Source organism: Strongylocentrotus purpuratus, unplaced genomic scaffold (assembly GCF_000002235.5).
Source record: "Strongylocentrotus purpuratus isolate Spur 01 unplaced genomic scaffold, Spur_5.0 spur5_scaffold_1, whole genome shotgun sequence".
In the NCBI taxonomy this organism is placed as follows: Eukaryota; Metazoa; Echinodermata; class Echinoidea; order Camarodonta; family Strongylocentrotidae; genus Strongylocentrotus; species Strongylocentrotus purpuratus.
The window spans coordinates 23,222,407-23,247,923 of NW_022145594.1; the positions used below are offsets into that span (position 1 = coordinate 23,222,407).

The 25,517-nt window shown below is 39.3% G+C and overlaps 1 protein-coding gene across 1 annotated transcript in view; it reads left to right on the top strand.

Moving 5' to 3' along the window:
• Positions 1–17,655: 17,655 nt before the first annotated feature.
• LOC579734 (low-density lipoprotein receptor-related protein 1B) overlaps positions 17,656–25,517 on the top strand; it is a 50,252-nt gene continuing 42,390 nt past the window's right edge. The window contains exon 1 of the mRNA XM_030977831.1: positions 17,656–17,931. The gene's annotated coding sequence lies outside the window, so the exon portion shown is untranslated. The remainder of the gene's footprint in view (positions 17,932–25,517) is intronic.

Here is a 25,517-nt window from a genome sequence, read left to right on the forward strand (position 1 = left end):
CCCTGCCGTAGATCTGCCCATGTTACCATATCATTCCACGACATTTTGGTCTTCCTCTTCTCCTCAAAAGGGACTTTCAGATTTGCGTGGACGTGGACGTGTTACGTCCTTTTAAGGCACTGGCAATCACATGTGACGTCCTTTTAAGCAATGGCAGTGCCTTAAAAGGAGGTCACACGTTGCAGTCCACGTTCTCATCGTGCAAATCTAAAAGTCCCTAATATTGATTTACTGGTCGAGGTTCATTATTTGCTGACAACGAAAAACTTCTCCAGGCCATGACCATGTTTCTGCCCTTGCCCGATCGCCTCCAGCTCCAGCAGACATGGCGCGGCAGCGTGCACACGCACCGCTACTAACGGCGCAGTAGGCCTATAACCACTGCTGACGGCGGCACTGCACTTTTCTTCGTTTTTTTCCTCTAATGATTAAATGAAACGTAAAAGCTTCCGCGCTTCGCGCGGGAGGGGGGGGGGGAACCTGAATTCAGACGAGGATTAAGAGTCGAGAACTGTACAACGAATCGTTTTCTTCCTCTAATGATTAAATGAAACGTAAAAGCTTCCGCGCCTCGCGCAGGAGGGGGGGGCTGAATTTAGACAAGGATTAAGAGTCGAGAACTGTACAACGAATCGTTTTCTTTCTCTAATGATTTAATGAAACGTAAAAGCTTCCGCGCTTCGCGCGGGAGGCGGGGGAGAGGAGGGGGGGGGACTGAATTTAGACAAGGATTAAGCGTCGAGAACAGTACAACGAATCGTCTTCTTTATCTAATAATTTAATGAATCGTAAAAGCTTCCGCGCATCGCGCGGGAGGTGGGGAACCTGTATTCAGACGAGGATTAAGAGTCGAGAACTCTACAACGACTCGTCTTCTTCCTCTAATAATTTAATGAATTGTAGAATTTTCGGCGCTTCGCGCGGGGGGGGGGGAACTAAATTCAGACGAGAATTATTTCCGAGAACGGTACAACGAATCGTCTTCTTTCTCTAATAATATAATGAAACGTTAAAGCTTGGGAGGGGGAAACTCCCCCCCCCCCGCATTACGTCACTGTTGGTCACCATTACGTACCAATATTTGGCTCGCATAATTTCAAATTTGGGCCCCCCCCCCCCCCTAAGAAATCCTGGATCCGCGCCTGGCTGGCGGGCAAGTAAACTATGAAACTCTTTAAGAAAAACAGAGGGGTGTGCTCGGTATAAGAGACGATGTGAATTACTTTTGTAAAATTCCGAGTCTGTAGTAAAAGGGGGCGATTGAGGGTACCCCCACCTTTCCCGGGTATATGAACATGTCCGTGCAGAAATGCTATATCCCTTGATTTCGCCCCTTCTTTACTTTATGTCTGATTACATCCATCTGCATTGTCCTGAAAATAAATGAATGGATTAACAGCTTAGAACCCAATGACAAATCATGCATTTTAACTGCATTATTTAAAAACTGTAAAGTTTGTTGCAATTCTTCCAAATTCGCGTGTTTGTCATTCGAATTCATTTACTTTGCAATTCTTCCCCCTAACATTCCTAACTTGAATAAAAATATTACGAATACGAATGACAGGTGTTAATTTGAATGATAAAAATTACGCTTCGACAAGTGAATATTAATTTGAATGCTAGTTAAGCAGTTTCTAAATTGAATGACAGATCCATGAAACCCTTCGACCAAAATCCTAAATTAAATACAAAAGCTGGAAAATTGAATGATAATTGGCATGGCAAAGCCGATCTGCGCTAACTTAAATGCAAAGTAAATGAATTCGAATGACAAACACGCGAATTTTGCCGGGAAATCCTATACTTCGTTCCTATTCATCAACATCCGTCTTTACGTTGGTACTTTCATTTGGTGGCAGTTATACAGTGTATCTTTCCATTTATTATCAACTGGAAAATGAAACTTTTACAACGTACAGAGAAGCCTAATGTTGGCTAAGAAAAGTGATGCGGCATATTTAAATTGCTTTTGAAGGTATATACGGCCCCTAGGGCGACCAGTCAAAGTCCACGAAAAGATGTTTAGCCTATTATAGGCACATCTGGCTAAATTTCATCTGTTTATGTTTGTTTTATTATTTGTTTGATTGTTGTGCATGATTGTTGTCAAACTTTCGTCTTGTTTTTTGTTTTGTTTTGTTCTGTTTTGACCAATAGCAATAGATAGCAGGCGCGGATCCAGGGGGGGGGGGGCCGAGCGTGCCTTGGCCCCCCCCCCGCAAAAAAAAAAAAAAAAAGAGAAGAAAGGAAAAGAAGGGAAAGTGAAAAGGAGAAAAAGGGAAAGAAGAAAGAAGAGGAAGAAGAAAAGAAAAGGGGGAAGAAGGAGATCGGGGGGCCGAAAGGGCCTTGCCTCCCAGGCTGTTAACACCCCCCCCCCCCAATCAAAACAAATAAGAGAGAAGGAAGGAAAGGGAAAGAAAAAAAAGGAAAAGAGGAGATACTGGCGTACTGATAGGTGGGGGGAGGGGGGGCTTGGGAGAAGTCAAATTCAAACGTGGTTTATTTCTAATTCCACAACGGTGGATTACAAATAATGCTGAAATGACATAATTTCCGAAATTTTTCCTCACTTTTTAGTAAATTATACGTTTGTATGTGTTTCAGGGCTCAAATTAATTTTTCGTCCACGGGGGCTCTTCCCCCGAAAAAAAGAGCCCCCGTGAGCCTTCTCACGGGGGCTCTTTTTTATACAAATATCCATTTAATTGGTACCTATGATACTCTTCAATTATTTGCTATTTCATCATTATCATTTCAATCAGCATTTTCCCTCTTACAAATTTACAAGCTACATAGCTGTTACTGGCCTGTGTATATAATATACGCATACAACACTGATCTTTGTGATGTCTTTAACGTGACATATCTTCTTCTCCCCTTGCAAAGGAAAAAGAAAACATGGTCATTAAAAGGGATTAAGCGACAAATAATGATTGTGATTCAAACTGATGCGAATATTCGTTTGAATAAGCACTGCTATTCACCCGAAACTTCTTTTTAAAAACAACTTTTACAAATCTCAGCCATGCTTACTGAGTTGAGACGTTCCATTCAATTTAAAATACCCATTACATAATACACTTCTCCTAATCTCAAAGTGATCTTACAGCACAGTGGCAGAATTGCATGGCTGAGATTTGTAAAAGTCGTTTTTACAAAGAAGATTCTGGTGAAAAGCATTGCTTATTCAAAAAAATCCTTGCATCAATTTGAATCACAATGATTATTTGTCGCATGGTCCTTTTATTAAATAACCTTGTTTTCTGTTTTGTTTGCAGAGGGAGAAGAAGCTATGTCACGTTAAGAAATCATAAAGATCAGTTGTATTATGCGTATATACATATGACACCAGAACAAATGTTGATTATCAGAATGTCATTTTGGAATACCTCTATACAAATACCACATTGTCTTTAGTCCGTATCAGTATTAGTATGATCCAATATAAGGCTATTATTCTTTATTTAATTCAGTATAATGCTTTTCCTCAAAAATAGTTTTGCTATTTTTTTAGGGTCGAGACGCTAAGAAATGGTTTCAAATGTACATTACACGAACCCTGAACCATTGCAAAATGATGGTGATTCTCTCTCTCTCTCTCTCTTTCTTTATTTTAATTATGCATTATCAACTACATATAAAGCAGCAACCAAAAACTTAGGGTTATCTGAGAAAGGTGAAAGTAAGAGTTAAAAAGAAAGTCATGCTAAAACGGCGCTTCACTTCCCACCGCCCCCTGAAAAAAATAAAATAGATTAGTAGTCCTCCTCTCCAGAATCCACCTCCCCCCCCCCCCCCCGCTTTAATATCACATTTTCACTTGGCAGCCCAAGGGGGCCGGGGGTGGGAGGAGGGGGTTAAACCCCCTACCCCACCCCCCCTGCCGTAGATCTGCCCATGTTACCATATCATTCCACGACATTTTGGTCTTCCTCTTCTCCTCAAAAGGGACTTTTAGATTTGCGTGGACGTGGACGTGTTACGTCCTTTTAAGGCACTGGCAATCACATGTGACGTCCTTTTAAGCAATGGCAGTGCCTTAAAAGGAGGTCACACGTTGCAGTCCACGTTCTCATCGTGCAAATCTAAAAGTCCCTAATATTGATTTACTGGACGAGGTTCATTATTTGCTGACAACGAAAAACTTCTCCAGGCCATGACCATGTTTCTGCCCTTGCCCGATCGCCTCCAGCTCCAGCAGACATGGCGCGGCAGCGTGCACACGCACCGCTACTAACGGCGCAGTAGGCCTATAACCACTGCTGACGGCGGCACTGCACTTTTCTTCGTTTTCTTCCTCTAATGATTAAATGAAACGTAAAAGCTTCCGCGCTTCGCGCGGGAGGGGGGGGGAACCTGAATTCAGACGAGGATTAAGAGTCGAGAACTGTACAACGAATCGTTTTCTTCCTCTAATGATTAAATGAAACGTAAAAGCTTCCGCGCTTCGCGCAGGAGGGGGGGGGGGCTGAATTTAGACAAGGATTAAGAGTCGAGAACTGTACAACGAATCGTTTTCTTTCTCTAATGATTTAATGAAACGTAAAAGCTTCCGCGCTTCGCGCGGGAGGCGGGGGAGAGGGGGGGGGGGGGGACTTAATTTAGACAAGGATTAAGAGTCGAGAACAGTACAACGAATCGTCTTCTTTATCTAATAATTTAATGAATCGTAAAAGCTTCCGCGCATCGCGCGGGAGGTGGGGAACCTGTATTCAAACGAGGATTAAGAGTCGAGAACTCTACAACGACTCGTCTTCTTCCTCTAATAATTTAATAAATCGTAGAATTTTCGGCGCTTCGCGCGGGGGGGGGGGGGAAACTAAATTCAGACGAGAATTATTTCCGAGAACGGTACAACGAATCGTCTTCTTTCTCTAATAATATAATGAAACGTTAAAGCTTTGGAGGGGGAAACTCCCCCCCCCCCCCCGCATTACGTCACTGTTGGTCACCATTACGTACCAATATTTGGCTCGCATAATTTCAAATTTGGGCCCCCCCCCTAAGAAATCCTGGATCCGCGCCTGGCTGGCGGGCAAGTAAACTATGAAACTCTTTAAGAAAAACAGAGGGGTGTGCTCGGTATAAGAGACGATGTGAATTACTTTTGTAAAATTCCGAGTCTGTAGTAAAAGGGGGCGATTGAGGGTACCCCCACCTTTCCCGGGTATATGAACATGTTCGTGCAGAAATGCTATATCCCTTGATTTCGCCCCTTCTTTACTTTATGTCTGATTACATCCATCTGCATTGTCCTGAAAATAAATAAATGGATTAACAGCTTAGAACCCAATGACAAATCATGCATTTTAACTGCATTATTTAAAAACTGTAAAGTTTGTTGCAATTCTTCCAAATTCCCGTGTTTGTCATTCGAATTCATTTACTTTGCAATTCTTCCCCCTAACATTCCTAACTTGAATAAAAATATTACGAATACGAATGACAGGTGTTAATTTGAATGATAAAAATTACGCTTCGACAAGTGAATATTAATTTGAATGCTAGTTAAGCAGTTTCTAAATTGAATGACAGATCCATGAAACCCTTCGACCAAAATCCTAAATTAAATACAAAAGCTGGAAAATTGAATGATAATTGGCATGGCAAAGCCGATCTGCGCTAACTTAAATGCAAAGTAAATGAATTCGAATGACAAACACGCGAATTTGGCCGGGAAATCCTATACTTCGTTCCTATTCATCAACATCCGTCTTTACGTTGGTACTTTCATTTGGTGGCAGTTATACAGTGTATCTTTCCATTTATTATCAACTGGAAAATTAAACTTTTACAACGTACAGAGAAGCCTAATGTTGGCTAAGAAAAGTGATGAGGCATATTTAAATTGCTTTTGAAGGTATATACGGCCCCTAGGGCGACCAGTCAAAGTCCACGAAAAGATGTTTAGCCTATTATAGGCACATCTGGCTAAATTTCATCTGTTTATGTTTGTTTTATTATTTGTTTGATTGTTGTGCATGATTGTTGTCAAACTTTCGTCTTGTTTTTTGTTTTGTTTTGTTTTGTTTTGACCAATAGCAATAGATAGCAGGCGCGGATCCAGGGGGGGGGGGCCGAGCGTGCCTTGGCCCCCCCCCCCCCCGCAAAAAAAAAAAAAAAAAAGAGAAGAAAGGAAAAGAAGGGAAAGGGAAAAGGAGAAAAAGGGAAAGAAAGAAGAGGAAGAAGAAAAGAAAAGGGGGAAGAAGGAGATCGGGGGGCCGAAAGGGCCTTGCCTCCCAGGCTGTTAACACCCCCCCCCCCCCCCCAATCAAAACAAATAAGAGAGAAGGAAGGAAAGGGAAAGAAAAAAAGGAAAAGAGGAGATACTGGCGTACTGATAGGTGGGGGGGGGGGGCTTGGGAGAAGTCAAATTCAAACGTGGTTTATTTCTAATTCCACAACGGTGGATTACAAATAATGCTGAAATGACATAATTTCCGAAATTTTTCCTCACTTTTTAGTAAATTATACGTTTGTATGTGTTTCAGGGCTCAAATTAATTTTTTGTCCACGGGGGCTCTTCCCCCGAAAAAAAGAGCCCCCGTGAGCCTTCTCACGGGGGCTCTTTTTTATACAAATATCCATTTAATTGGTACCTATGATACTCTTCAATTATTTGCTATTTCATCATTATCATTTCAATCAGCATTTTCCCTCTTACAAATTTACAAGCTACATAGCTGTTACTGGCCTGTGTATATAATATACGCATACAACACTGATCTTTATGATGTCTTTAACGTGACATATCTTCTTCTCCCCTTGCAAACGAAAAAGAAAACATGGTCATTAAAAGGGATTAAGCGACAAATAATGATTGTGATTGAAACTGATGCGAATATTCGTTTGAATAAGCACTGCTATTCACCCGAAACTTCTTTTTAAAAACAACTTTTACAAATCTCAGCCATGCTTACTGAGTTGAGACGTTCCATTCAATTTAAAATACCCATTACATAATACACTTCTCCTAATCTCAAAGTGATCTTACAGCACAGTGGCAGAATTGCATGGCTGAGATTTGTAAAAGTCGTTTTTACAAAGAAGATTCTGGTGAAAAGCATTGCTTATTCAAAAAAATCCTTGCATCAATTTGAATCACAATGATTATTTGTCGCATGGTCCTTTTATTAAATAACCTTGTTTTCTGTTTTGTTTGCAGAGGGAGAAGAAGCTATGTCACGTTAAGAAATCATAAAGATCATTTGTATTATGCGTATATACATATGATACCAGATGTTGATTATCAGAATGTCATTTTGGAATACCTCTATACAAATACCACATTGTCTTTAGTCCGTATCAGTATTAGTATGATCCAATATAAGGCTATTATTCTTTATTTAATTCAGTATAATGCTTTTCCTCAAAAATAGTTTTGCTATTTTTTTAGGGTCGAGACGCTAAGAAATGGTTTCAAATGTACATTACACGAACCCTGAACCATTGCAAAATGATGGTGGTTCTCTCTCTCTCTCTCTCTTTCTTTATTTTAATTATGCATTATCAACTACATATAAAGCAGCAACCAAAAACTTAGGGTTATCTGAGAAAGGTGAAAGTAAGAGTTAAAAAGAAAGTCATGCTAAAACGGCGCTTCACTTCCCACCGCCCCCTGAAAAAAATAAAATAGTTTAGTAGTCCTCCTTTCCAGAATCCACCTCCTCCCCCCGCTTTAATATCACATTTTCACTTGGCAGCCCAAGGGGGCCGGGGGGTGGGAGGAGGGGGTTAAACCCCCTACCCCCACCCCCTGCCGTAGATCTGCCCATGTTACCATATCATTCCACGACATTTTGGTCTTCCTCTTCTCCTCAAAAGGGACTTTTAGATTTGCGTGGACGTGGACGTGTTACGTCCTTTTAAGGCACTGGCAATCACATGTGACGTCCTTTTAAGCAATGGCAGTGCCTTAAAAGGAGGTCACACGTTGCAGTCCACGTTCTCATCGTGCAAATCTAAAAGTCCCTAATATTGATTTACTGGTCGAGGTTCATTATTTGCTGACAACGAAAAACTTCTCCAGGCCATGACCATGTTTCTGCCCTTGCCCGATCGCCTCCAGCTCCAGCAGACATGGCGCGGCAGCGTGCACACGCACCGCTACTAACGGCGCAGTAGGCCTATAACCACTGCTGACGGCGGCACTGCACTTTTCTTCGTTTTTTCCTCTAATGATTAAATGAAACGTAAAAGCTTCCGCGCTTCGCGCGGGAGGGGGGGGGGAACCTGAATTCAGACGAGGATTAAGAGTCGAGAACTGTACAACGCATCGTTTTCTTCCTCTAATGATTAAATGAAACGTAAAAGCTTCCGCGCCTCGCGCAGGAGGGGGGGGGGCTGAATTTAGACAAGGATTAAGAGTCGAGAACTGTACAACGAATCGTTTTCTTTCTCTAATGATTTAATGAAACGTAAAAGCTTACGCGCTTCGCGCGGGAGGCGGGGGAGAGGAGGGGGGGGGGGGACTGAATTTAGACAAGGATTAAGAGTCGAGAACAGTACAACGAATCGTCTTCTTTATCTAATAATTTAATGAATCGTAAAAGCTTCCGCACTTCGCGCGGGAGGTGGGGAACCTGTATTCAGACGAGGATTAAGAGTCGAGAACTCTACAACGACTCGTCTTCTTCCTCTAATAATTTAATAAATTGTAGAATTTTCGGCGCTTCGCGCGGGGGGGGGGGGGGAAACTAAATTCAGACGAGAATTATTTCCGAGAACGGTACAACGAATCGTCTTCTTTCTCTAATAATATAATGAAACGTTAAAGCTTGGGAGGGGGAAACTCCCCCCCCCCCGCATTACGTCACTGTTGGTCACCATTACGTACCAATATTTGGCTCGCATAATTTCAAATTTGGGCCCCCCCCCCCCCCCCCCCTAAGAAATCCTGGATCCGCGCCTGGCGTAATGAGCAAAATAATTGGGGCGAGGGGTCCAAGGGCTTTGCCCCGGCAGCGTATTTTCTATTACACGCTAGCGAGGGGGAATTTCTCGATTCATTCCAACGAAACCGCTCGCGAAGAGTCTAGACTAGATCGGAGAGCTCGCTAGTGTAATACGCTAGTGTGAATTGACATCGAGGACAAAGTTTGCTTAACTTTTTCTTGAAACACTTGATTGGTTATGCAACCTGTTTGTGTTTCTAATCTTCAAATATAAATATTATTCTGCATTAAATATGAAATATATTTGATTTCTACTGTGGTATGTAAAGGCATGAACTTACGTTAATACTTACATTTTTTTTTTAACCAAGAAGGTGCACTATGTCACATTTCAACAAACACATCAACATATTACCTAGACATTTCATCACCAAAGCCATTGAAAAACCATATATTAATGTTACATACGCGGAAATGTTGTGAGAGGATGGGAAAGCGTGTGTGTTATTTATTATAGGGGTGAGAAGACATGAGCCACTGAACACTGACGTACTGGTGGGGGGGGGGTGGGGGGGGGTAGTTGCCCCTCTAAAAAAATGAAATCAAAACGTGGTTTATTTCTAATTCGATAGCAGTGATTTGCAAATTCTGCTGAAATTACATTTTTGTTGGTTAAATTATAATATTTGTTTCGCTTTTGTTGGAAAAATACTAATTCCCAAATTTACAGTCAGGCGAAAAATATGCTCATTTAGAAGCCTTCATGGCAACACCTGTAGAACGGCGGGGCTCGGGGGCTCTAGCTCCCCCCCCCCCCCCCCCATCACTATTTTGAAAAACTATTTTAATGAGAAAAAGAAATAAAGATAAGGAAAAAAATGAGTGACCTGCAAGTGTCACAAATGAGGTATCAAAATATGCTAATCTGACCGTAATTAAATGCTTAAAACCCCTGAGCTTGGATCCAATGAACAGGCCCCTGGATGCTCATCTGACCGTAATTAAACACCTAAAACCCTGAGCTTCCTGGGGCTGTGCCTCCTGGATCCCATCAAGGGCCCTAAGGCGGGCCCCTGGATGCTTATCTGACCTTAATTAAATGCCTAAATCCCTGAGGTCCATGGGGTTCAGCCCCCTTCACCCCCATCAATTAGTGACCTGCCAGTGTCGCAAATAAGATATCAAAATAATGCTTATCTGACCGTAATTCAATGCCTAAAACCACTGAGCTTCCGGGGCTCCGCTCCTGGATCCCACGCCCCCCCCCCCCACAATTGTTTGCTCATTACGCCACTGCCCCCGAAAGGTGAGCCAGACTGTTCTTGGAATCTTCTTTTGTATTGGATCAATCAACCAGGGGTATAAACCCTTAAGACCTGAGCTTTTGTAGCAAACATCCGAAAGGGTACCTGTATACCAGTGGCGTCGGATAACGTGTTGGTATACAGTATCATTTCCACGGTCCACGTCGGACCTCAACATCAGTATTTCCATTGATCATCGACTTGATGCCAAGTTTGTAGGACGGGGAATTTGTGTTGACCAATATCAGATGTCGGAGAGGCATCTAAAGTAGGACACCCATAACAAAATCATCTCAAACCCTGCTTGTGATTTTCTAAAGTGGAAATGGCGGATTCAAGCAAAGGAAATGCATTCGAGGTAACGTTGCGTTTTAATTTTTTATTCTAATATTTATTTCGGTTTACTATATTGAGCAAATACATGATACATATAGATTTAGTAATTGACAATCGAACATGTAAACACAATCTTTTATGAGACAAATTTGAAAATTTGAAGAAAAAAATGATTAAGGATGGTCATATTGAAATATATAAATTGAAACGAAGTGAAAAGGCGTTGCTTGTATTGTTTATAAACCAGATTTCTACCTCTTCTCCTGTCTGAATGGTCTTTTGATGTCATTGTTATTCCTATGCCTAACCCTTCCCTAATATTTCTGCCCCTCCCTCTAACTCTATCCCTTTTTCTTTTCTTTCCCGCTTGTTCACAACATTCCCACTTTGTCTTTCTATCCCTTGTTTTATTTTTGTTTGTATTGCTTTATTTTTATTCTTCATGTGTTTTTTTTACTTTCCATTCCCGTTCATCATCTTTATCTTACGTACCTTTTCTCTTTTCTTAATTGGTTTCCTTGCGATTACTCTTAGTTTCCTCCTAAAAAGGGCTAAAGTAAGCACTGATTCTTTAATTTAATTTATATACAGGAGCATAAGATTTGTTACCTCAAATAGCGTATAAAAACTCAAAGGTTACGAAACCCAAATGCAAGAAAAAACACATATGATGAGTCATATCAAAGGAACTTCATTTTTTTGAAGATAAGATCCCAAATAAATGCTATTCTTTTTTATCACTCAATAAGACGGTTACCTTTAACAAGGATAGTGAATGAAGTCAAGATTATGTTCATAATAATAAAGAGAATATCATAAATTGTAATAAGCATTTCCTTGAGTTTGAGTTGATATAAAACACCTTTCTTCTCATCCAACTGCCTAATATTCAATGTAATTAAATTAGCAATTGTTATTGGAATGACATAACACAAACATAATGGCTTTTGTCCCACGTTCATTAGTTGCGCCCAAACTTGGTACAAAAGAATTTTGACAATTCTTTTTGAAAAGCTGGCTGTTTGACAATCATCCTTGGCAGCACAACTATGAAAACGATATCATTAGACAGAGTATTAGTTTTTTTAATTTACATTAAAATGTGATTAAGGTAACATAGGTTGTAACTCTTTTATTAAAAGCTACCAAAGTTGGGTACATTTTGTGATACGCAATAACACACACTAAATAATACATTATGAAATTCTAGAAACAAGTACGGGGGATAGCCCACGTCAACTCTGCTAAAAGAAAGCGTTCTTTCATTTGGTTCTTAATAATGAATAGAAATGCACAAACAGTTTACCTACAAATGTAATAATTTTGATACGGAAGAAGTGTCATCACTACTTTAATTCAGTCACATGATAAACTAACTAATATAAAACAATTAATTGAATTATGACTAATATGGTTTTATTGTGGTTTTCAGTTCTTTACAATATGTAATTATACTCAACATTTTAGTTAAGACATACTAAACAATACGAAGAAAGGGAGAGAGAGAGAGAGAGAGAGGGGGGAAGAGAAAGAAAGAGGTGGTGAATTAGAGAGAAAAGGAGGCAGAAAGAAAGAGAGAGAGAAAAAAGAGAGGAATAATGAAAACAATAATGAGAGGGAGAGAGGGGGAGAGAGAGAGGGAGAGAAATAGAAGATAGGGAGAGTGAGAGAGGTGCACTTAAGCGAATTAAAACTTACGACTCCTCAGGATTAATACATGTATTATACAGTGCGTCCCAGACAAAACGAAACCGAGAATTATTGATGTTTTATCATAGCTCAATCACAACTATAATTAACAAATGACACATATTTGTAAAGCTTAGGTCCCTTCTTTCATTTGATGCTACCCGCATGATGCATATTGTACGCATGAGTGATTAAAAACAATTTGAAGACAGGGTAACAAAGAGTCATTTGGCGGGCGGTATCTGAATTTGAAATAGAAAAGCCCATTCCTAGAAAGTTCATTTTTGGCTCTTTGATATGGCACCTCAATCATAAAAAAAATGAGACAGGCATACCAAAGTTCTGTTTGTTTAAAGTAATGCTTGCATTTTCATAATTGATTAATCTAAAACGTTTTAACTGGTTGCCTGTCGTAGCAACAAAACAGAGTTGACAAAAGACTTAACTCCGTTTCGTTGACGATCAGCCATGCATCAAGTGTTTCGTCTGTTTTGAGCATTTTGCCTTCTGCTGCCTGGAGATCACTTGATCGAAGAAATATAACAACGTATAACAAGAATCCCTATTTAGTGTTCAAAGGATTTATCCTGTTTAAGACTCCCAGCAAAACCCCACCCATGCACCCCATCAGTAAACATAGAAGTGGTTCCAAAGACACCCTTTTGTTGTATAAGGTTGGAGAGAATGTGATTCTTTGTAGTTAAAGCTTATAACAACCCCTCCCGTGGACCTTTTATCATTTACACAATTCATTGCTGTCTGCTGCTTCGAGCCTTCGAGATCACTGGAGCAAAGAAAGGTATATAGCAAGAAAGCCAATAATCCCTATTTAGTGGAGGATTTATCCTGTTTAAGACTCCCGGCAAAAGCTTCTTTTTTTTTGTTTAGCTTTGATTCAGCTCATACTCCCGATCATATATATCGTCGAATCAGAAGAGTGAAAGGTCATTTATACTTAACGATATTTGGTTGAGTGTTTATTAAAATACTTGAACCTGGCAGCCCGTAGGCTGAATTACATTCAGTTTACATGATAACAACTGAACTTGCTCATCAATGTTGTAACAATTATCATACAATGTGAGCTACGTTAAAACATAAAAACAATACGGCAATCAAAATAAAAAGACAGTATTCTAAAAACAATGTCAAAGTATGTTCACATATTGCACTAAGAGATAGCAAAAAAGGAGAGTAGAAATAAAGTAGGAGAAAAGGAGAGTTAGAGAAGGGGGAATTGAGAGAAGGAGAGTGGAAGACGAAGTAAAAGGTAAGAAACAGGTAACCGGGAGACTGAGAAGGGGGGGGGGTGGGCAAAAGAGGCCGACCGGGAGAGAGAGAATTAGAGGAGGTATAATCACTGTGTATGCAAAATTACAGTTCATAGTGCCACATTCAACGTCATTCATACAAATTTAAAAAGTTAAAATGCATTAAATGAAGTTATATTTTTTAGGAAATGGGAATTCACATATACGGAAAATTTGAGTAATGGGTAAACTATCAAAATAATATCACACTAGAGATTTAAACATACTATATTTCAAAACCAGACTTTGAACATGTATTGTGTGAACTTCAATAATGGTATCTTACTGAAGAAGGTGAAATATAAATTCAATCAGACATGAGAGGAGTCGAAATGAAAGAAGGAAATAAAAAGGCAAGGTAGAGAGGAGAAAGAGAGAGAGAGGGGGGAGATAAGGAGGACAGAAAAGAGTAGGTAGATAGGCGTATAAGAGAGAGAGATAGATGAAAGAGTAATGACGGAGAGAAATAGAAAGAGCGAGAGAGATGGAGAGAGGGAGAGACAGAGAGAGAGAGCAGGGTGAGGAAAGTCCTGTGGAAAAGGCGGGTTGACACAAGATATTCATATTTGATACCACTTCAACCGCTTGAACGCAACACAAGATTCCGAGCAGTTACAGATATAAAACAGAAATATTGGGATTTATTCGCAATTTGCTGTTGAATATGAGAGCAGAAATCAGCACAGCGAGCGTAAAAATACACACACGTGTACACACACAATCCATTGACAAAACAATTTCAGTACATTAACACTATCAGTACAGATTTTCAAGAGAGAAGATTGTCTTGAAGAGAGAAAGGGAGGTTATTTCTTTTTAATAAAAAAAGGATCAATCCTTCACTGAATAGGGATTCTTGCTATACATTGTTACCTTTCTTCGCTCCAGTCAGAGTCCAGTGATCTCGAGGCAGCTAGACAGCAAGACGTATGAATAATAAAAGGTCCACGGGAGTGGTTGTTAGAAGCTTAAACTACAAAAAACTCACACTCTTTCCAATTTTATACCACAAAAGGTTGTCTTGGGAACCACGTCTATCTTTACGGATGGGGTGCAGGGGGAGAGCCTTTGCTGGGAGTCTTTAATAATAAAAAGGATAAATCCTTCACTGAATAGGGATTCTTGCTATACATTGTTACCTTTCTTCGCTCCTGTCAGAGTCCAGTGATCTCGAGGCAGCAAATAGCCCTTTCATTTCATTTTAGAAATAAACTCTAGTACATCCCTTGATATGTAAATTGCGCTGACCCTATTGTGTGCTCTCTTTGAGGGCACAAAAAAGCCCACAGATTAGGCAGCAAGTAGCGGAACACACCCTTAATACTGGGCACAATATTAAATCGGATGATGCCCACATCATTAAGTTTGAAACGCACTTTTGGTCAAGAATGGTAGAAGAATGCATCTGTATTAAAAGGATGAATACTTCACTGAATAGGGATTCTTGGTATACATTGTTACCTTTCTTCGCTCCAGTGATCTCGAGGCACCAGACAGCAAGACATTGTGTAAATAATAAAAGGTCCTCGGGAGTGGTTGTTAGGGGTTGCTAGAAGCTTAAAGGTAAAGACCAGTACTGGAAACGCCCCAATTTCAAAAATGAAATGGAAGCTCTTATTACCAATCATGTGAAAGAATATGTTTTGACTAATACATGATGATAACAATTTTGCCGGGAAACCGCCTACTAATTGATATAATATTTGGTAAATTAGTTTATCCATGGTATGTGAGAGATAAACGCATGTGTGCGTATAGTCCCATATACATCTTTCTGTGTACAGTGCTTGTAACTACAAAGACTGGGCAAAATTTCTTATCATTTTGATGATTCCAGAACCTTGCAGTACACACCAATACTTATATTATAGATCCCTCTAGATCTATGCTAGATGATCAACCTTTTCTGATCGATTCCACAACGTTTCTTTCACAATGCAATCGCATGACCATAACTGGTATTTACCTTTAAACTACATAAAACTCACACTCTCTCCAATTTTATTGTCTTGGGAACCACTTCTATCTTTACGGATTGGGTGCAGGGGGAGAGCCTTTGCCGGGAGTCTTTAATAATAAAAAGGATGAATCCTTCACTGAAAAGGGATTCTTGCTATACATTGTTACCTTTCTTCGCTCCAGTGATCTCGAGGCAGCAGACACAAGACATTGTGTAAATAATATGCCTTTGCGGGAGTCTTTGGGCGGAGTCTTGGGGCGGAGTTTCATGAATTTTTAAAAATTAGGAAAATAAAAATAGTCATCACGAGCGATAGAAATTGTTATTTCCTCCTTGAAAGTCACATAGCTCCTTTTATTTCATTTTAGAAATAACCTCTATTTCTCTCTTAAACAAAATTGTATATAACTTCTGTTTTCGTATTGTTGTACTTTCGTCCACAGACTTCTTAGGCACATGTCAAGTCAACTTAGTCGGAAATGTAATCTGTAGGCCTAAGTGTAAATGTAAGTTTCATGTTCTTCCTTTTTCTTTCTTTCTTTCTCTCTCTCTCCCTCTCTCTCTCTCCTTTTCCTCTATCCTCTATCTTCTTCTCTTTTACATTATTCTCTCTTTTCTTCGCATGTCTGTGTGTGTGACATGCGTTACGCGTACTTGTGACATCTCACATAAATGCCAGTTGGAGACTTCTCATTAGTTATTGTTCCCAGGCGCGCCGGAAGCAGTTTGGGATGGGGGGGGGGGGGTAAAAATTCCAGGGGGACTCACCTTTCAGGGGCAGTGGCGTAATGAGCAAAATCATTTGGGGGCGAGAGGTCCAGCGGCTTTGCCCCGGCGGCGTATTTTTTTTATTTACACGCTAGCGAGGGCAATTTCTCGATTAATTCCAACGAAACCGCTTGCGAAGAGTCTAGACTGGATCGGAGAGCTCGCTAGTGTTTAACGCTAGGGTGAATTTACATCAAGGACAAAGTTTGCCTAACTTGTTCTTCAAACACTTGATTGGTTATGCAACCTGTTTGTGTTTCTAATCTCCAAATATAAATATTATTCTGCATCAAATATGAAATATTTGATTTCTACTGTGGTATGTAAAGGCATCAACTTACGTTATTACATACAAATATATTTTTTGTTTAACCAAGAAGGTGCAGTATGTTAATACATTTTAACAAACACATCAACCTAGACATCTCATCACCAAAGCCATTGTAAAACCATATATAAATGATACATACGCGGAAAACACTGAACACTGCCGTACTGGTGGGGGGGGGGGCTTGGGGGTAGTTGCCCCCCCCCCCTAAAAAAAAAATAATAATAAATAAATAAATAAAAAAATAAAAAAAACTTGGTTTATTTCTAATTCGATAGCAGGATTTACGAATGCTGCTGAAATGACATGATTTTCGGGATTATTCTCATTTTTTGTTTTGTTTAATTTTACTATTTTTTTCGCTTTTGTTGGAAAATTACAAATTCCCAAATTAACAGGCAGGCAAAAAATATGCTTATTTAGAAGCCTTCATGTCAGCATCTGCAGAACGGCGGGGCTCGGGGGCTCTAGCTCCCTCATCACTTTTTCGAAAAACTATTTTAATGAGAAAAAGAAAGAAAAAGAAGGAAAAAAATGAGTGACCTGCCAGTGTCACAAATGAGGTATCAAAATATGCTAATCTGACCGTAATTAAATGCTTAAAACCCCTGAGCTTGGATCCAACCAACGAGCCCCTGGATGCTCATCTGACCGTAATTAAACACCTAAAATCCCTGAGCTAATTCATGGGGTTCAGCCCCCTTCACCCCCGTCAATTAGTGACCTGCCAGTGTCGCAAATAAGGTATCAAAATAATGCTTATCTGACCGTAATTCAATGCCTAAAACCACTGAGCTTCCGGGGCTCCGCCCCTGGATCCATGAGTGTCGATCCGTAACTGATACCTATTCATCAGGGGGGGATGATCTATTCATTCATCCCCCCTGATGAATAGGTATTACGTAAGTATCGACACCCATGCCTGGATCCCACGCCCCCCCCCCCCCCAAATTGTTTGCTCATTACGCCACTGCCCCCGAAAGGTGAGCCAGACTGTTCTTGGAATCTTCTTTTGTATTGGATCAATCAACCAGGGGTATAAACCCTTAAGACCTGAGCTTTTGTAGCAAACATCCGGAAGGGTACCTGTATACCAGTGGCGTCGGATAACGTGTTGGTATACAGTATCATTTCCACGGTCCACGTCGGACCTCAACATCAGTATTTCCATTGAACATCGACTTGATGCCAAGTTTGTAGGACGGGGAATTTGTGTTGACCAATATCAGATGTCGGAGAGGCATCTAAAGTAGGACACCCATAACAAAATCATCTCAAACCCTGCTTGTGATTTTCTAAAGTGGAAATGGCGGATTCAAGCAAAGGAAATGCATTCGAGGTAACGTTGCGTTTGAATTTATTTTATTCTAATATTTATTTCGGTTTACTATATTGAGCAAATACATGATACATATAGATTTAGTAATAGACAATCGAACATGTAAACACAATCTTTTATGAGACAAATTTGAAAATTTGAAGAAAAAAATGATTAAGGATGGTCATATTGAAATATATAAATTGAAACGAAGTGAAAAGGCGTTGCTTGTATTGTTTATAACCAGATTTCTACCTCTTCTCCTGTCTGAATGGTCTTTTGATGTCATTGTTATTCCTATGCCTAACCCTTCCCTAATATTTCTGCCCCTCCCTCTAACTCTATCCCTTTTTCTTTTCTTTCCCGCTTGTTCACAACATTCCCACTTTGTCTTTCTATCCCTTGTTTTATTTTTGTTTGTATTGCTTTATTTTTATTCTTCATGTGTTTTTTTTACTTTCCATTCCCGTTCATCATCTTTATCTTACGTACTTTTCTCTTTTCTTAATTGGTTTCCTTGCGATTACTCTTAGTTTCCTCCTAAAAAGGGCTAAAGTAAGCACTGATTCTTTAATTTAATTTATATACAGGAGCATAAGATTTGTTACCTCAAATAGCGTATAAAAACTCAAAGGTTACAAAACCCAAATGCAAGAAAAAACACATATGATGAGTCATATCAAAGGAACTTCATTTTTTTGAAGATAAGATCCCAAATAAATGCTATTCTTTTTTATCACTCAATAAGACGGTTACCTTTAACAAGGATAGTGAATGAAGTCAAGATTATGTTCATAATAATAAAGAGAATATCATGAATTGTAATAAGCATTTCCTTGAGTTTGAATTGATATAAACACCTTTCTTCTCATCCAACTGCCTAATATTCAATGTAATTAAATTAGCAATTGTTATTGGAATGACATAACACAAACATAATGGCTTTTGTCCCACGTTCATTAGTTGCGCCCAAACTTGGTACAAAAGAATTTTGACAATTCTTTTTGAAAAGCTGGCTGTTTGACAATCATCCTTGGCAGCACAACTATGAAAACGATATCATTAGACAGAGTATTAGTTTTTTAATTTACATTAAAATGTGATTTAAGGTAACATAGGTTGTAACTCTTTTATTAAAAGCTACCAAAGTTGGGTACATTTTGTGATACGCATAACACACACTAAATAATACATTATGAAATTCTAGAAACAAGTACGGGGATAGCCCACGTCAACTCTGCTAAAAGAAAGCGTTTCTTTTCATTTGGTTCTTAATAATGAATAGAAATGCACAAACAGTTTTACCTACAAATGTAATAATTTTGATACGGAAGAAGTGTCATCACTACTTTAATTCATCACATGATAAACTAACTAATATAAAACAATTATTGAATTATGACTAATATGGTTTTATTGTGGTTTTCAGTTCTTTACAATATGTAATTATACTCAACATTTTTTTAAGACATACTAAACAATACGAAGAAAGGGAGAGAGAGAGAGAGAGAGGGGGGGGGGGAAGAGAAAGAAAGAGGTGGTGAATTAGAGAGAAAAGGAGCAGAAAGAAAGAGAGGAGAAAGAGAGAGGAATAATGAAAACAATAATGAGAGGGAGAGAGGGGGAGAGAGAGAGAGGGAGAGAAATAGAAGATAGGGAGAGTGAGAGAGGTGCACTTAAGCAAATTAAAACTTACAACTCCTCAGGATTAATACATGTATTATACAGTGCGTCCCAGACAAAAACGAAACCGAGAATTATTGATGTTTTTATCATAGCTCAATCACATTATAATTAATAAATGACACATATTTATAAAGCTTAGATCCTCTTCTTTCATTTGATGCTACCCGCATAATGCATATTTCACGCATGAGTGATTCAAAACAATTTGAAGACAGGGTAACAAAGAGTCATTTGGCGGGCGGTATCTGAATTTGAAATAGAAAAGCACATTCCTAGAAAGTTCATTTTGGCTCTTTGATATGGCACCTCAATCAGAAAAAAAATGAGACAGGAATAACAAAGTTCTGTTTGTTTAAGTAATGCTTGCATTTCCATGATTTGATTAATCTAAAACGTTTTCACTGGTTGCCTGCCGTAGCAACAAACAGAGTTGACAAAAGACTTAACTCCGTTTCGTTGACGATCAGCAATGCATCAAGTGTTTCGTCTGTTTTGTGCATTTTGCCCTCTACCGCCTCGAGATCACGTGATCGAAGAAATATAACAACGTATAACAAGAATCCCTATTTAGTTTTCAAAGGATTTATCCTGTTTAAGACTCCCAGCAAAGCCCCCCCCCCCCCATGCACCCCATCAGTAAACATGATGTGGTTCCAAAGACACCCTTTTGTTGTATAAGGTTGGAGAGAATATGATTCTTTGTATTGAAAGCTTATAACAACCCCTCCCGTGGACCTTTTATTATCTACACAATTCCTCGCTGTCTGCTGCTTCGAGATCACTGGAGCAAAGAAAGGTATATATAGCAAGAAAGCCAAGAATCCCTACTTAGAGGAGGATTTATCCTGTTTAAGACTCTCGGCAAAAGCTTCTTTTTATTTGTGTTTAGCTTTGATTCAGCTCATACTCCCGATCATCTATATATCGTCGAATCAGAAGAGTGAAAGGTCATTTGTACTTAACGATATTTGGTTGAGTGTTTATTAAAATACTTGAACCTGGCAGCCCGTAAGCTGAATAACATTCAGTTTACATGATAAAAACTGAACTTGCTCATCAATGCTGTAACAATTATCAAACAATGTGAGCTACGTTAAAACATAAAAACAATACGGCAATCAAAATAAAAGACAGTATTCTTAAAACAATGTCAAAGTATGTTCACATATTGCACTGAGAGATAGCAAAAAAAGGAAGTAGAAATAAAGTAGGAGAAAAGGAGAGTTAGAGAAGGGGGGACTGAGAGGAGGAGAGTGGAAGACGAAGTAAAGGTAAGAAACAGGTAACCGGAGACTGAGAAGAGGGGGGGGGATGGGCAAAAAGAGGCCGACCGGGAGAGAGAGAATTAGAGGAAGTATAATCACTGTGTATGCAAAATTACAGTTCATAGTGCCACATTCAACGTCATTCATACAGATTTAAAAGGTTAAAATGCAATAAATGAATTTTTTTTTTTTTTTTGGAAATGGGAATGCACATATACGGAATATGTGAGTAATGGGTAAACTATCAAAATATCACACTAGAGATTTAAACATACTATATTTCAAAACAAGACTTTGAACATGTATTATGTGAACTTCAATAATAGTATCTTACTGAAGAAGGTGCAAGATAAATTCAATCAGACATGGGAGGAGTCGAAATGTCAGAAGGAAAGAAAAAGGCAAGGTAGAGAGGAGAAAGAGAGAGAGAGGGAGATAAGGAGGACAGAAACGAGTAGGTAGATAGGCGTATAAGAGAGAGAGATAGATGAAAGAGTAATGACGGAGAGAAATAGAAAGAGCGAGAGAGATGGAGAGAGGGAGAGAGAGAGAGGAGAGAGAGCAGGGTGAGGGAAGTCCTGTGGAAAGGCGGGTTGACACAAGATATTCATATTTGATACCACTTCAACCGTTTGAACGCAACACAAGATTCCGAGCAGTTACAGATATTAAACAGAAATATTGGGATTTATTTCGCAATTTGCTGTTGAATATGAGAGCAGAAATCAGCACAGCGAGCGTAAAAATACACACACATGTACACACAGCATCCATTGACAAAACAATTTCAGTACATTAACACTATCAGTACAGTAAGATAGAGGTTATATTCGATTTTCAAGAGAGAAAATTGTCTTGAAGAGAGAAAGGGAGGTTATTTCTTTCTCTCTTATAGACAATTTTATGAGATGGAATGTCCAATCTGAAGGCTCTATGTGCTCTTTGAAAATAGCACACAATGGGGGCAATGCAATTTAATGTTCAGCAGACAGCAAAACGTGTGAATAATACGAGGTCCACGGGAGTGGTTGTTAGAAGCTTAAACTACAAAAGACTCACACTCTCTCCAATGTTATACCACAAAAGGTTGTCCTGGGGACCACTTCTATATTTACGGATGGGGTGCAGGGGGAGAGCCTTTGTCGGGAGTCTTTAATAATAACAAGTATCGATCCTTCACTGAATAGGGATTCTTGCTATACATTGTTACCTTTCAAAAAGTATCAATCCTTCACTGAATAGTGAGGGATTCTTGCTATACATTGTTACCTTTCTTCGCTCCTGTCACAGTCCAGTGATCTCGAGGCAGCAGACAGCAAGGAATTGTGTAAATAATTAGCCTTTACCGGGAGTCTTGGGGCGGAGCCCCAGGAAGTTCTTGAATTATAAAAAAATAGGAAATACAAAATAGTCGTTACGAGCGATAGAAATTGTTAATTCCTCCTTGAAAGTCACATAGCCCCTTTCATTTTATTCTAGAAATAACTTTTCTTTCTCTCTTAAAGGCAATTTTATATTACTTCTGTTTTCGTATTGTTGTACTTTCGTCCGCAGACTTCTTAGGCCCATAATATGTCAAGCCAACTCAGTCGGAAATGTAATCTGTAGGCCTAATTGTAAATTTAAGTTTCATGTTCTTCCTTCCTTCCTTTCTTTCTTTCTCCCCCCCCCCCCCCACCCCCCCCTCTCTCTCTCTCTCTCTCTCTCCTCCCTCCCTCTCTCTCTCTCTCTCTGTCTCTCTACTTTACCCATATCCTCTATCTTCTTCTCTTTTACATTATTGTCTCTTTTCTTCTCATTTGTTTTTGTGTGGGACATGCGTTACGCGTAGGTGTGACATCGCACATGAATGCCAGTTGGGGATTCCCCATCTAATTATATGTATTGATCTCGATTGAAGATTAAAAAAAAAACTTTCTCATTAATTCTATTTCCGTTTTTTCTAATACTTACCCTAATCTCAAAAAATCGTCTACTTCCTCTCAAGACAACATTAAAAAAGGATTCATTATTACAAGGCTATCTCGCGAGTCATCTCTCAACTTCAATAACTTCTTCTTGCTTTCCTCATCTCTCAGTTTCTCTTGCTTTAATATTTCTCATTACTCCCTTCCAATTGAGCTCCAACTTGATTCCCCACATCTCCATATATTCTACTTCATGCACTATATATATTCTTCAACAGGTAGATGCAAATATTACTCAAAATCCGTTATATAAATCACACTCAGGATACAGCCAATGGAAGAGAATTGCTTCAATCTATATTTTACATGTATCATTAATATATGGTTTTACAATGGCTATGGTGATGAGATGTCAAGGTAATATGTTGATGTGTTTGTTAAAATGTTTTACCATAGTGCACCTTCTTGGTTAAAAATCTATATTTGTATGTACTGTACATGTATTAACGTAAGTTTATGCCTTTACATACCACAGTAGAAATCAAATATGTTATATTTGATGCAGAATAATATTAATATTTGAAGATAAAAAACAAACAGATTCCATAACCATTCAAGTGTTTCAAGAAAAAGTTAAGCAAACGTTGTCCTCGATGTAAATTCACACTAGCGTATAAGCACTAGCGAGCTCTTCTATCCAGTCTATCCGGTCTTCGCGAGCGGTTTTGGGGGAATTAATCTAGAAATCCCCCTCGCTGGCGTGTAAATAAAATATACGCCCCCGGCGGGGGGGGGGGGGTAGTCGTCCTAGAGGGTGGATGCCCAAGGGGTAGTGCCCTAGGGGGTAGTTGACTGTGGTGGTTCCGCCGGGGTGGATGTCAAGGGGTAGGTGTCCTAGAACCCTTTTTGCAAGATTCACCCTTAACAAAATATTTTTTTTAGCGCCCTCTATACTAATACACAACTGTCCATGTAAACCCCATTTTATTTCACTTTCAATTCCTGTTTAACTCCTTTTTAACTTTGTTACCTACCCCGAGTTACAGGATTACTCACACACTGAAATTCGATATCATTATGTATCTTTATATTTTCTAGGTAAGAACTATTATGAAATCCTCTTTTCCTTTCTTCTTTTTCCGTTAAAACAGTATAAGGCCTCTGGGTAAATAATCATTATCAATATCAAACGGCCGCCCTCTGAGTATTGCAATTTTCAAGATGGGGAGGGGAGGGGGCATGGGGGGTAGGTCCAGAGTTGGGGGGGGCAAGGCCGGCAAGTTCACAAACAATCCTAAGTTATTTTAAAAATGGGGTACAGTGTTTCTATAAGTGCATAAGTGAATGGGTAATAATCACCCTCGTTTGCGAGTTTTACATACATGTAGCCATTTGTATTAGGTCCATGATAATACCCACATGAGAAAGATAGGTGTTAAAGGGATAGTTGAGTTTTGTTGGAGAGGGCGCTTTATATAATATTTGTTTGTGAGATAATAACAAAACTGAGTGTCAAATTTGAAAGAACATACAATTTAAATGACAAAATTATCTTTGTTTGATCAAAATCGGTTTAGAGACGGGTGAAATATCCATAAATATAACTATTTTTAATACTTTTGTATCACCACAAATATTAGATAATTTGAAAAAGCCGTTGGAAGAAAAGAAAACGCCTGTTACGTCGTATTTCAGCCAATGCTGATGTTGTCTTTTTTGTTGGCATTTTCGTGTTGGTTAGATTACACACAACCAGCCGGCCCATGCATTGTTATTTTTAACAGTCACCGTATTTTTTTTTAAAGTGGAGCTGAATTGGTATGATCGTATAGGCTAAATTTCACACCTATTGGGGTCTAAAAAATTGCCTTCATAGCAAAATTTATGTTCTAAAAGGGCACTAGAAATGTCATAGATAAGAATAAGAGAAATAGCCATGCACTCTGAATGCATTTGCGGTCTGGAAACAGAACTCAACTATCCCTTTAGGTGTCTGCGTGGAGTTTCTGGGAGATTTTTCTTGAGTTACTTGAGCTACTACTACTACTATTTATATTACTACTACTACTACTACTACTACTACTACTACTACTACTAATACTACTACTATAACTACCTCTACTTATACTTCTACTAATAATTATAGGCATATCTATAGCGCCGTTTATCTAGAAGTTCTATTCCAAGGCGCATTATTACCCCGGCTTTACACTAGCTGCCATTACAGCTGCTACTGCTACTACTACAGCTACTTACTCTTACTAGGGCCTACTTCAACTTCCATTACTATTACTACTAATAATAGAAATAAAAATAATACTACTACTATTACTGCTATTACTACACTACTTCTATCAATATATTTCTACTTGTACTACTACTCAGGCGCGTGCGCAGGAGGGGGGGGGGGTATGGGGGTCAACAACTCCCCCCCCCCTCCTCCACTTTTGTTATGTGTGTGTTTTTTGGAGGAAAACCCCTCCCTCAATTTTTTTTTGGTGCTAAAGGTTGACCAAAAAGGTGACCTTTCACCCCCCCCCCCCCCCCACCAACTGAACGAAATATCGGTCGGCCAAATCTTCACATTTTCGGGGGAAATTTTTTTTCTCTTACCCCCCCCCCCCCCTCTGCTTATTCACCAGCTGGCTGAGTCGTTGCGAAATTTGTCATTAAATCGTTGACCCCCCCCCCCCCCCATCGAAAAAAATCCTGCGTACGCCACTGCTACTACTACTACTACTATTACTAC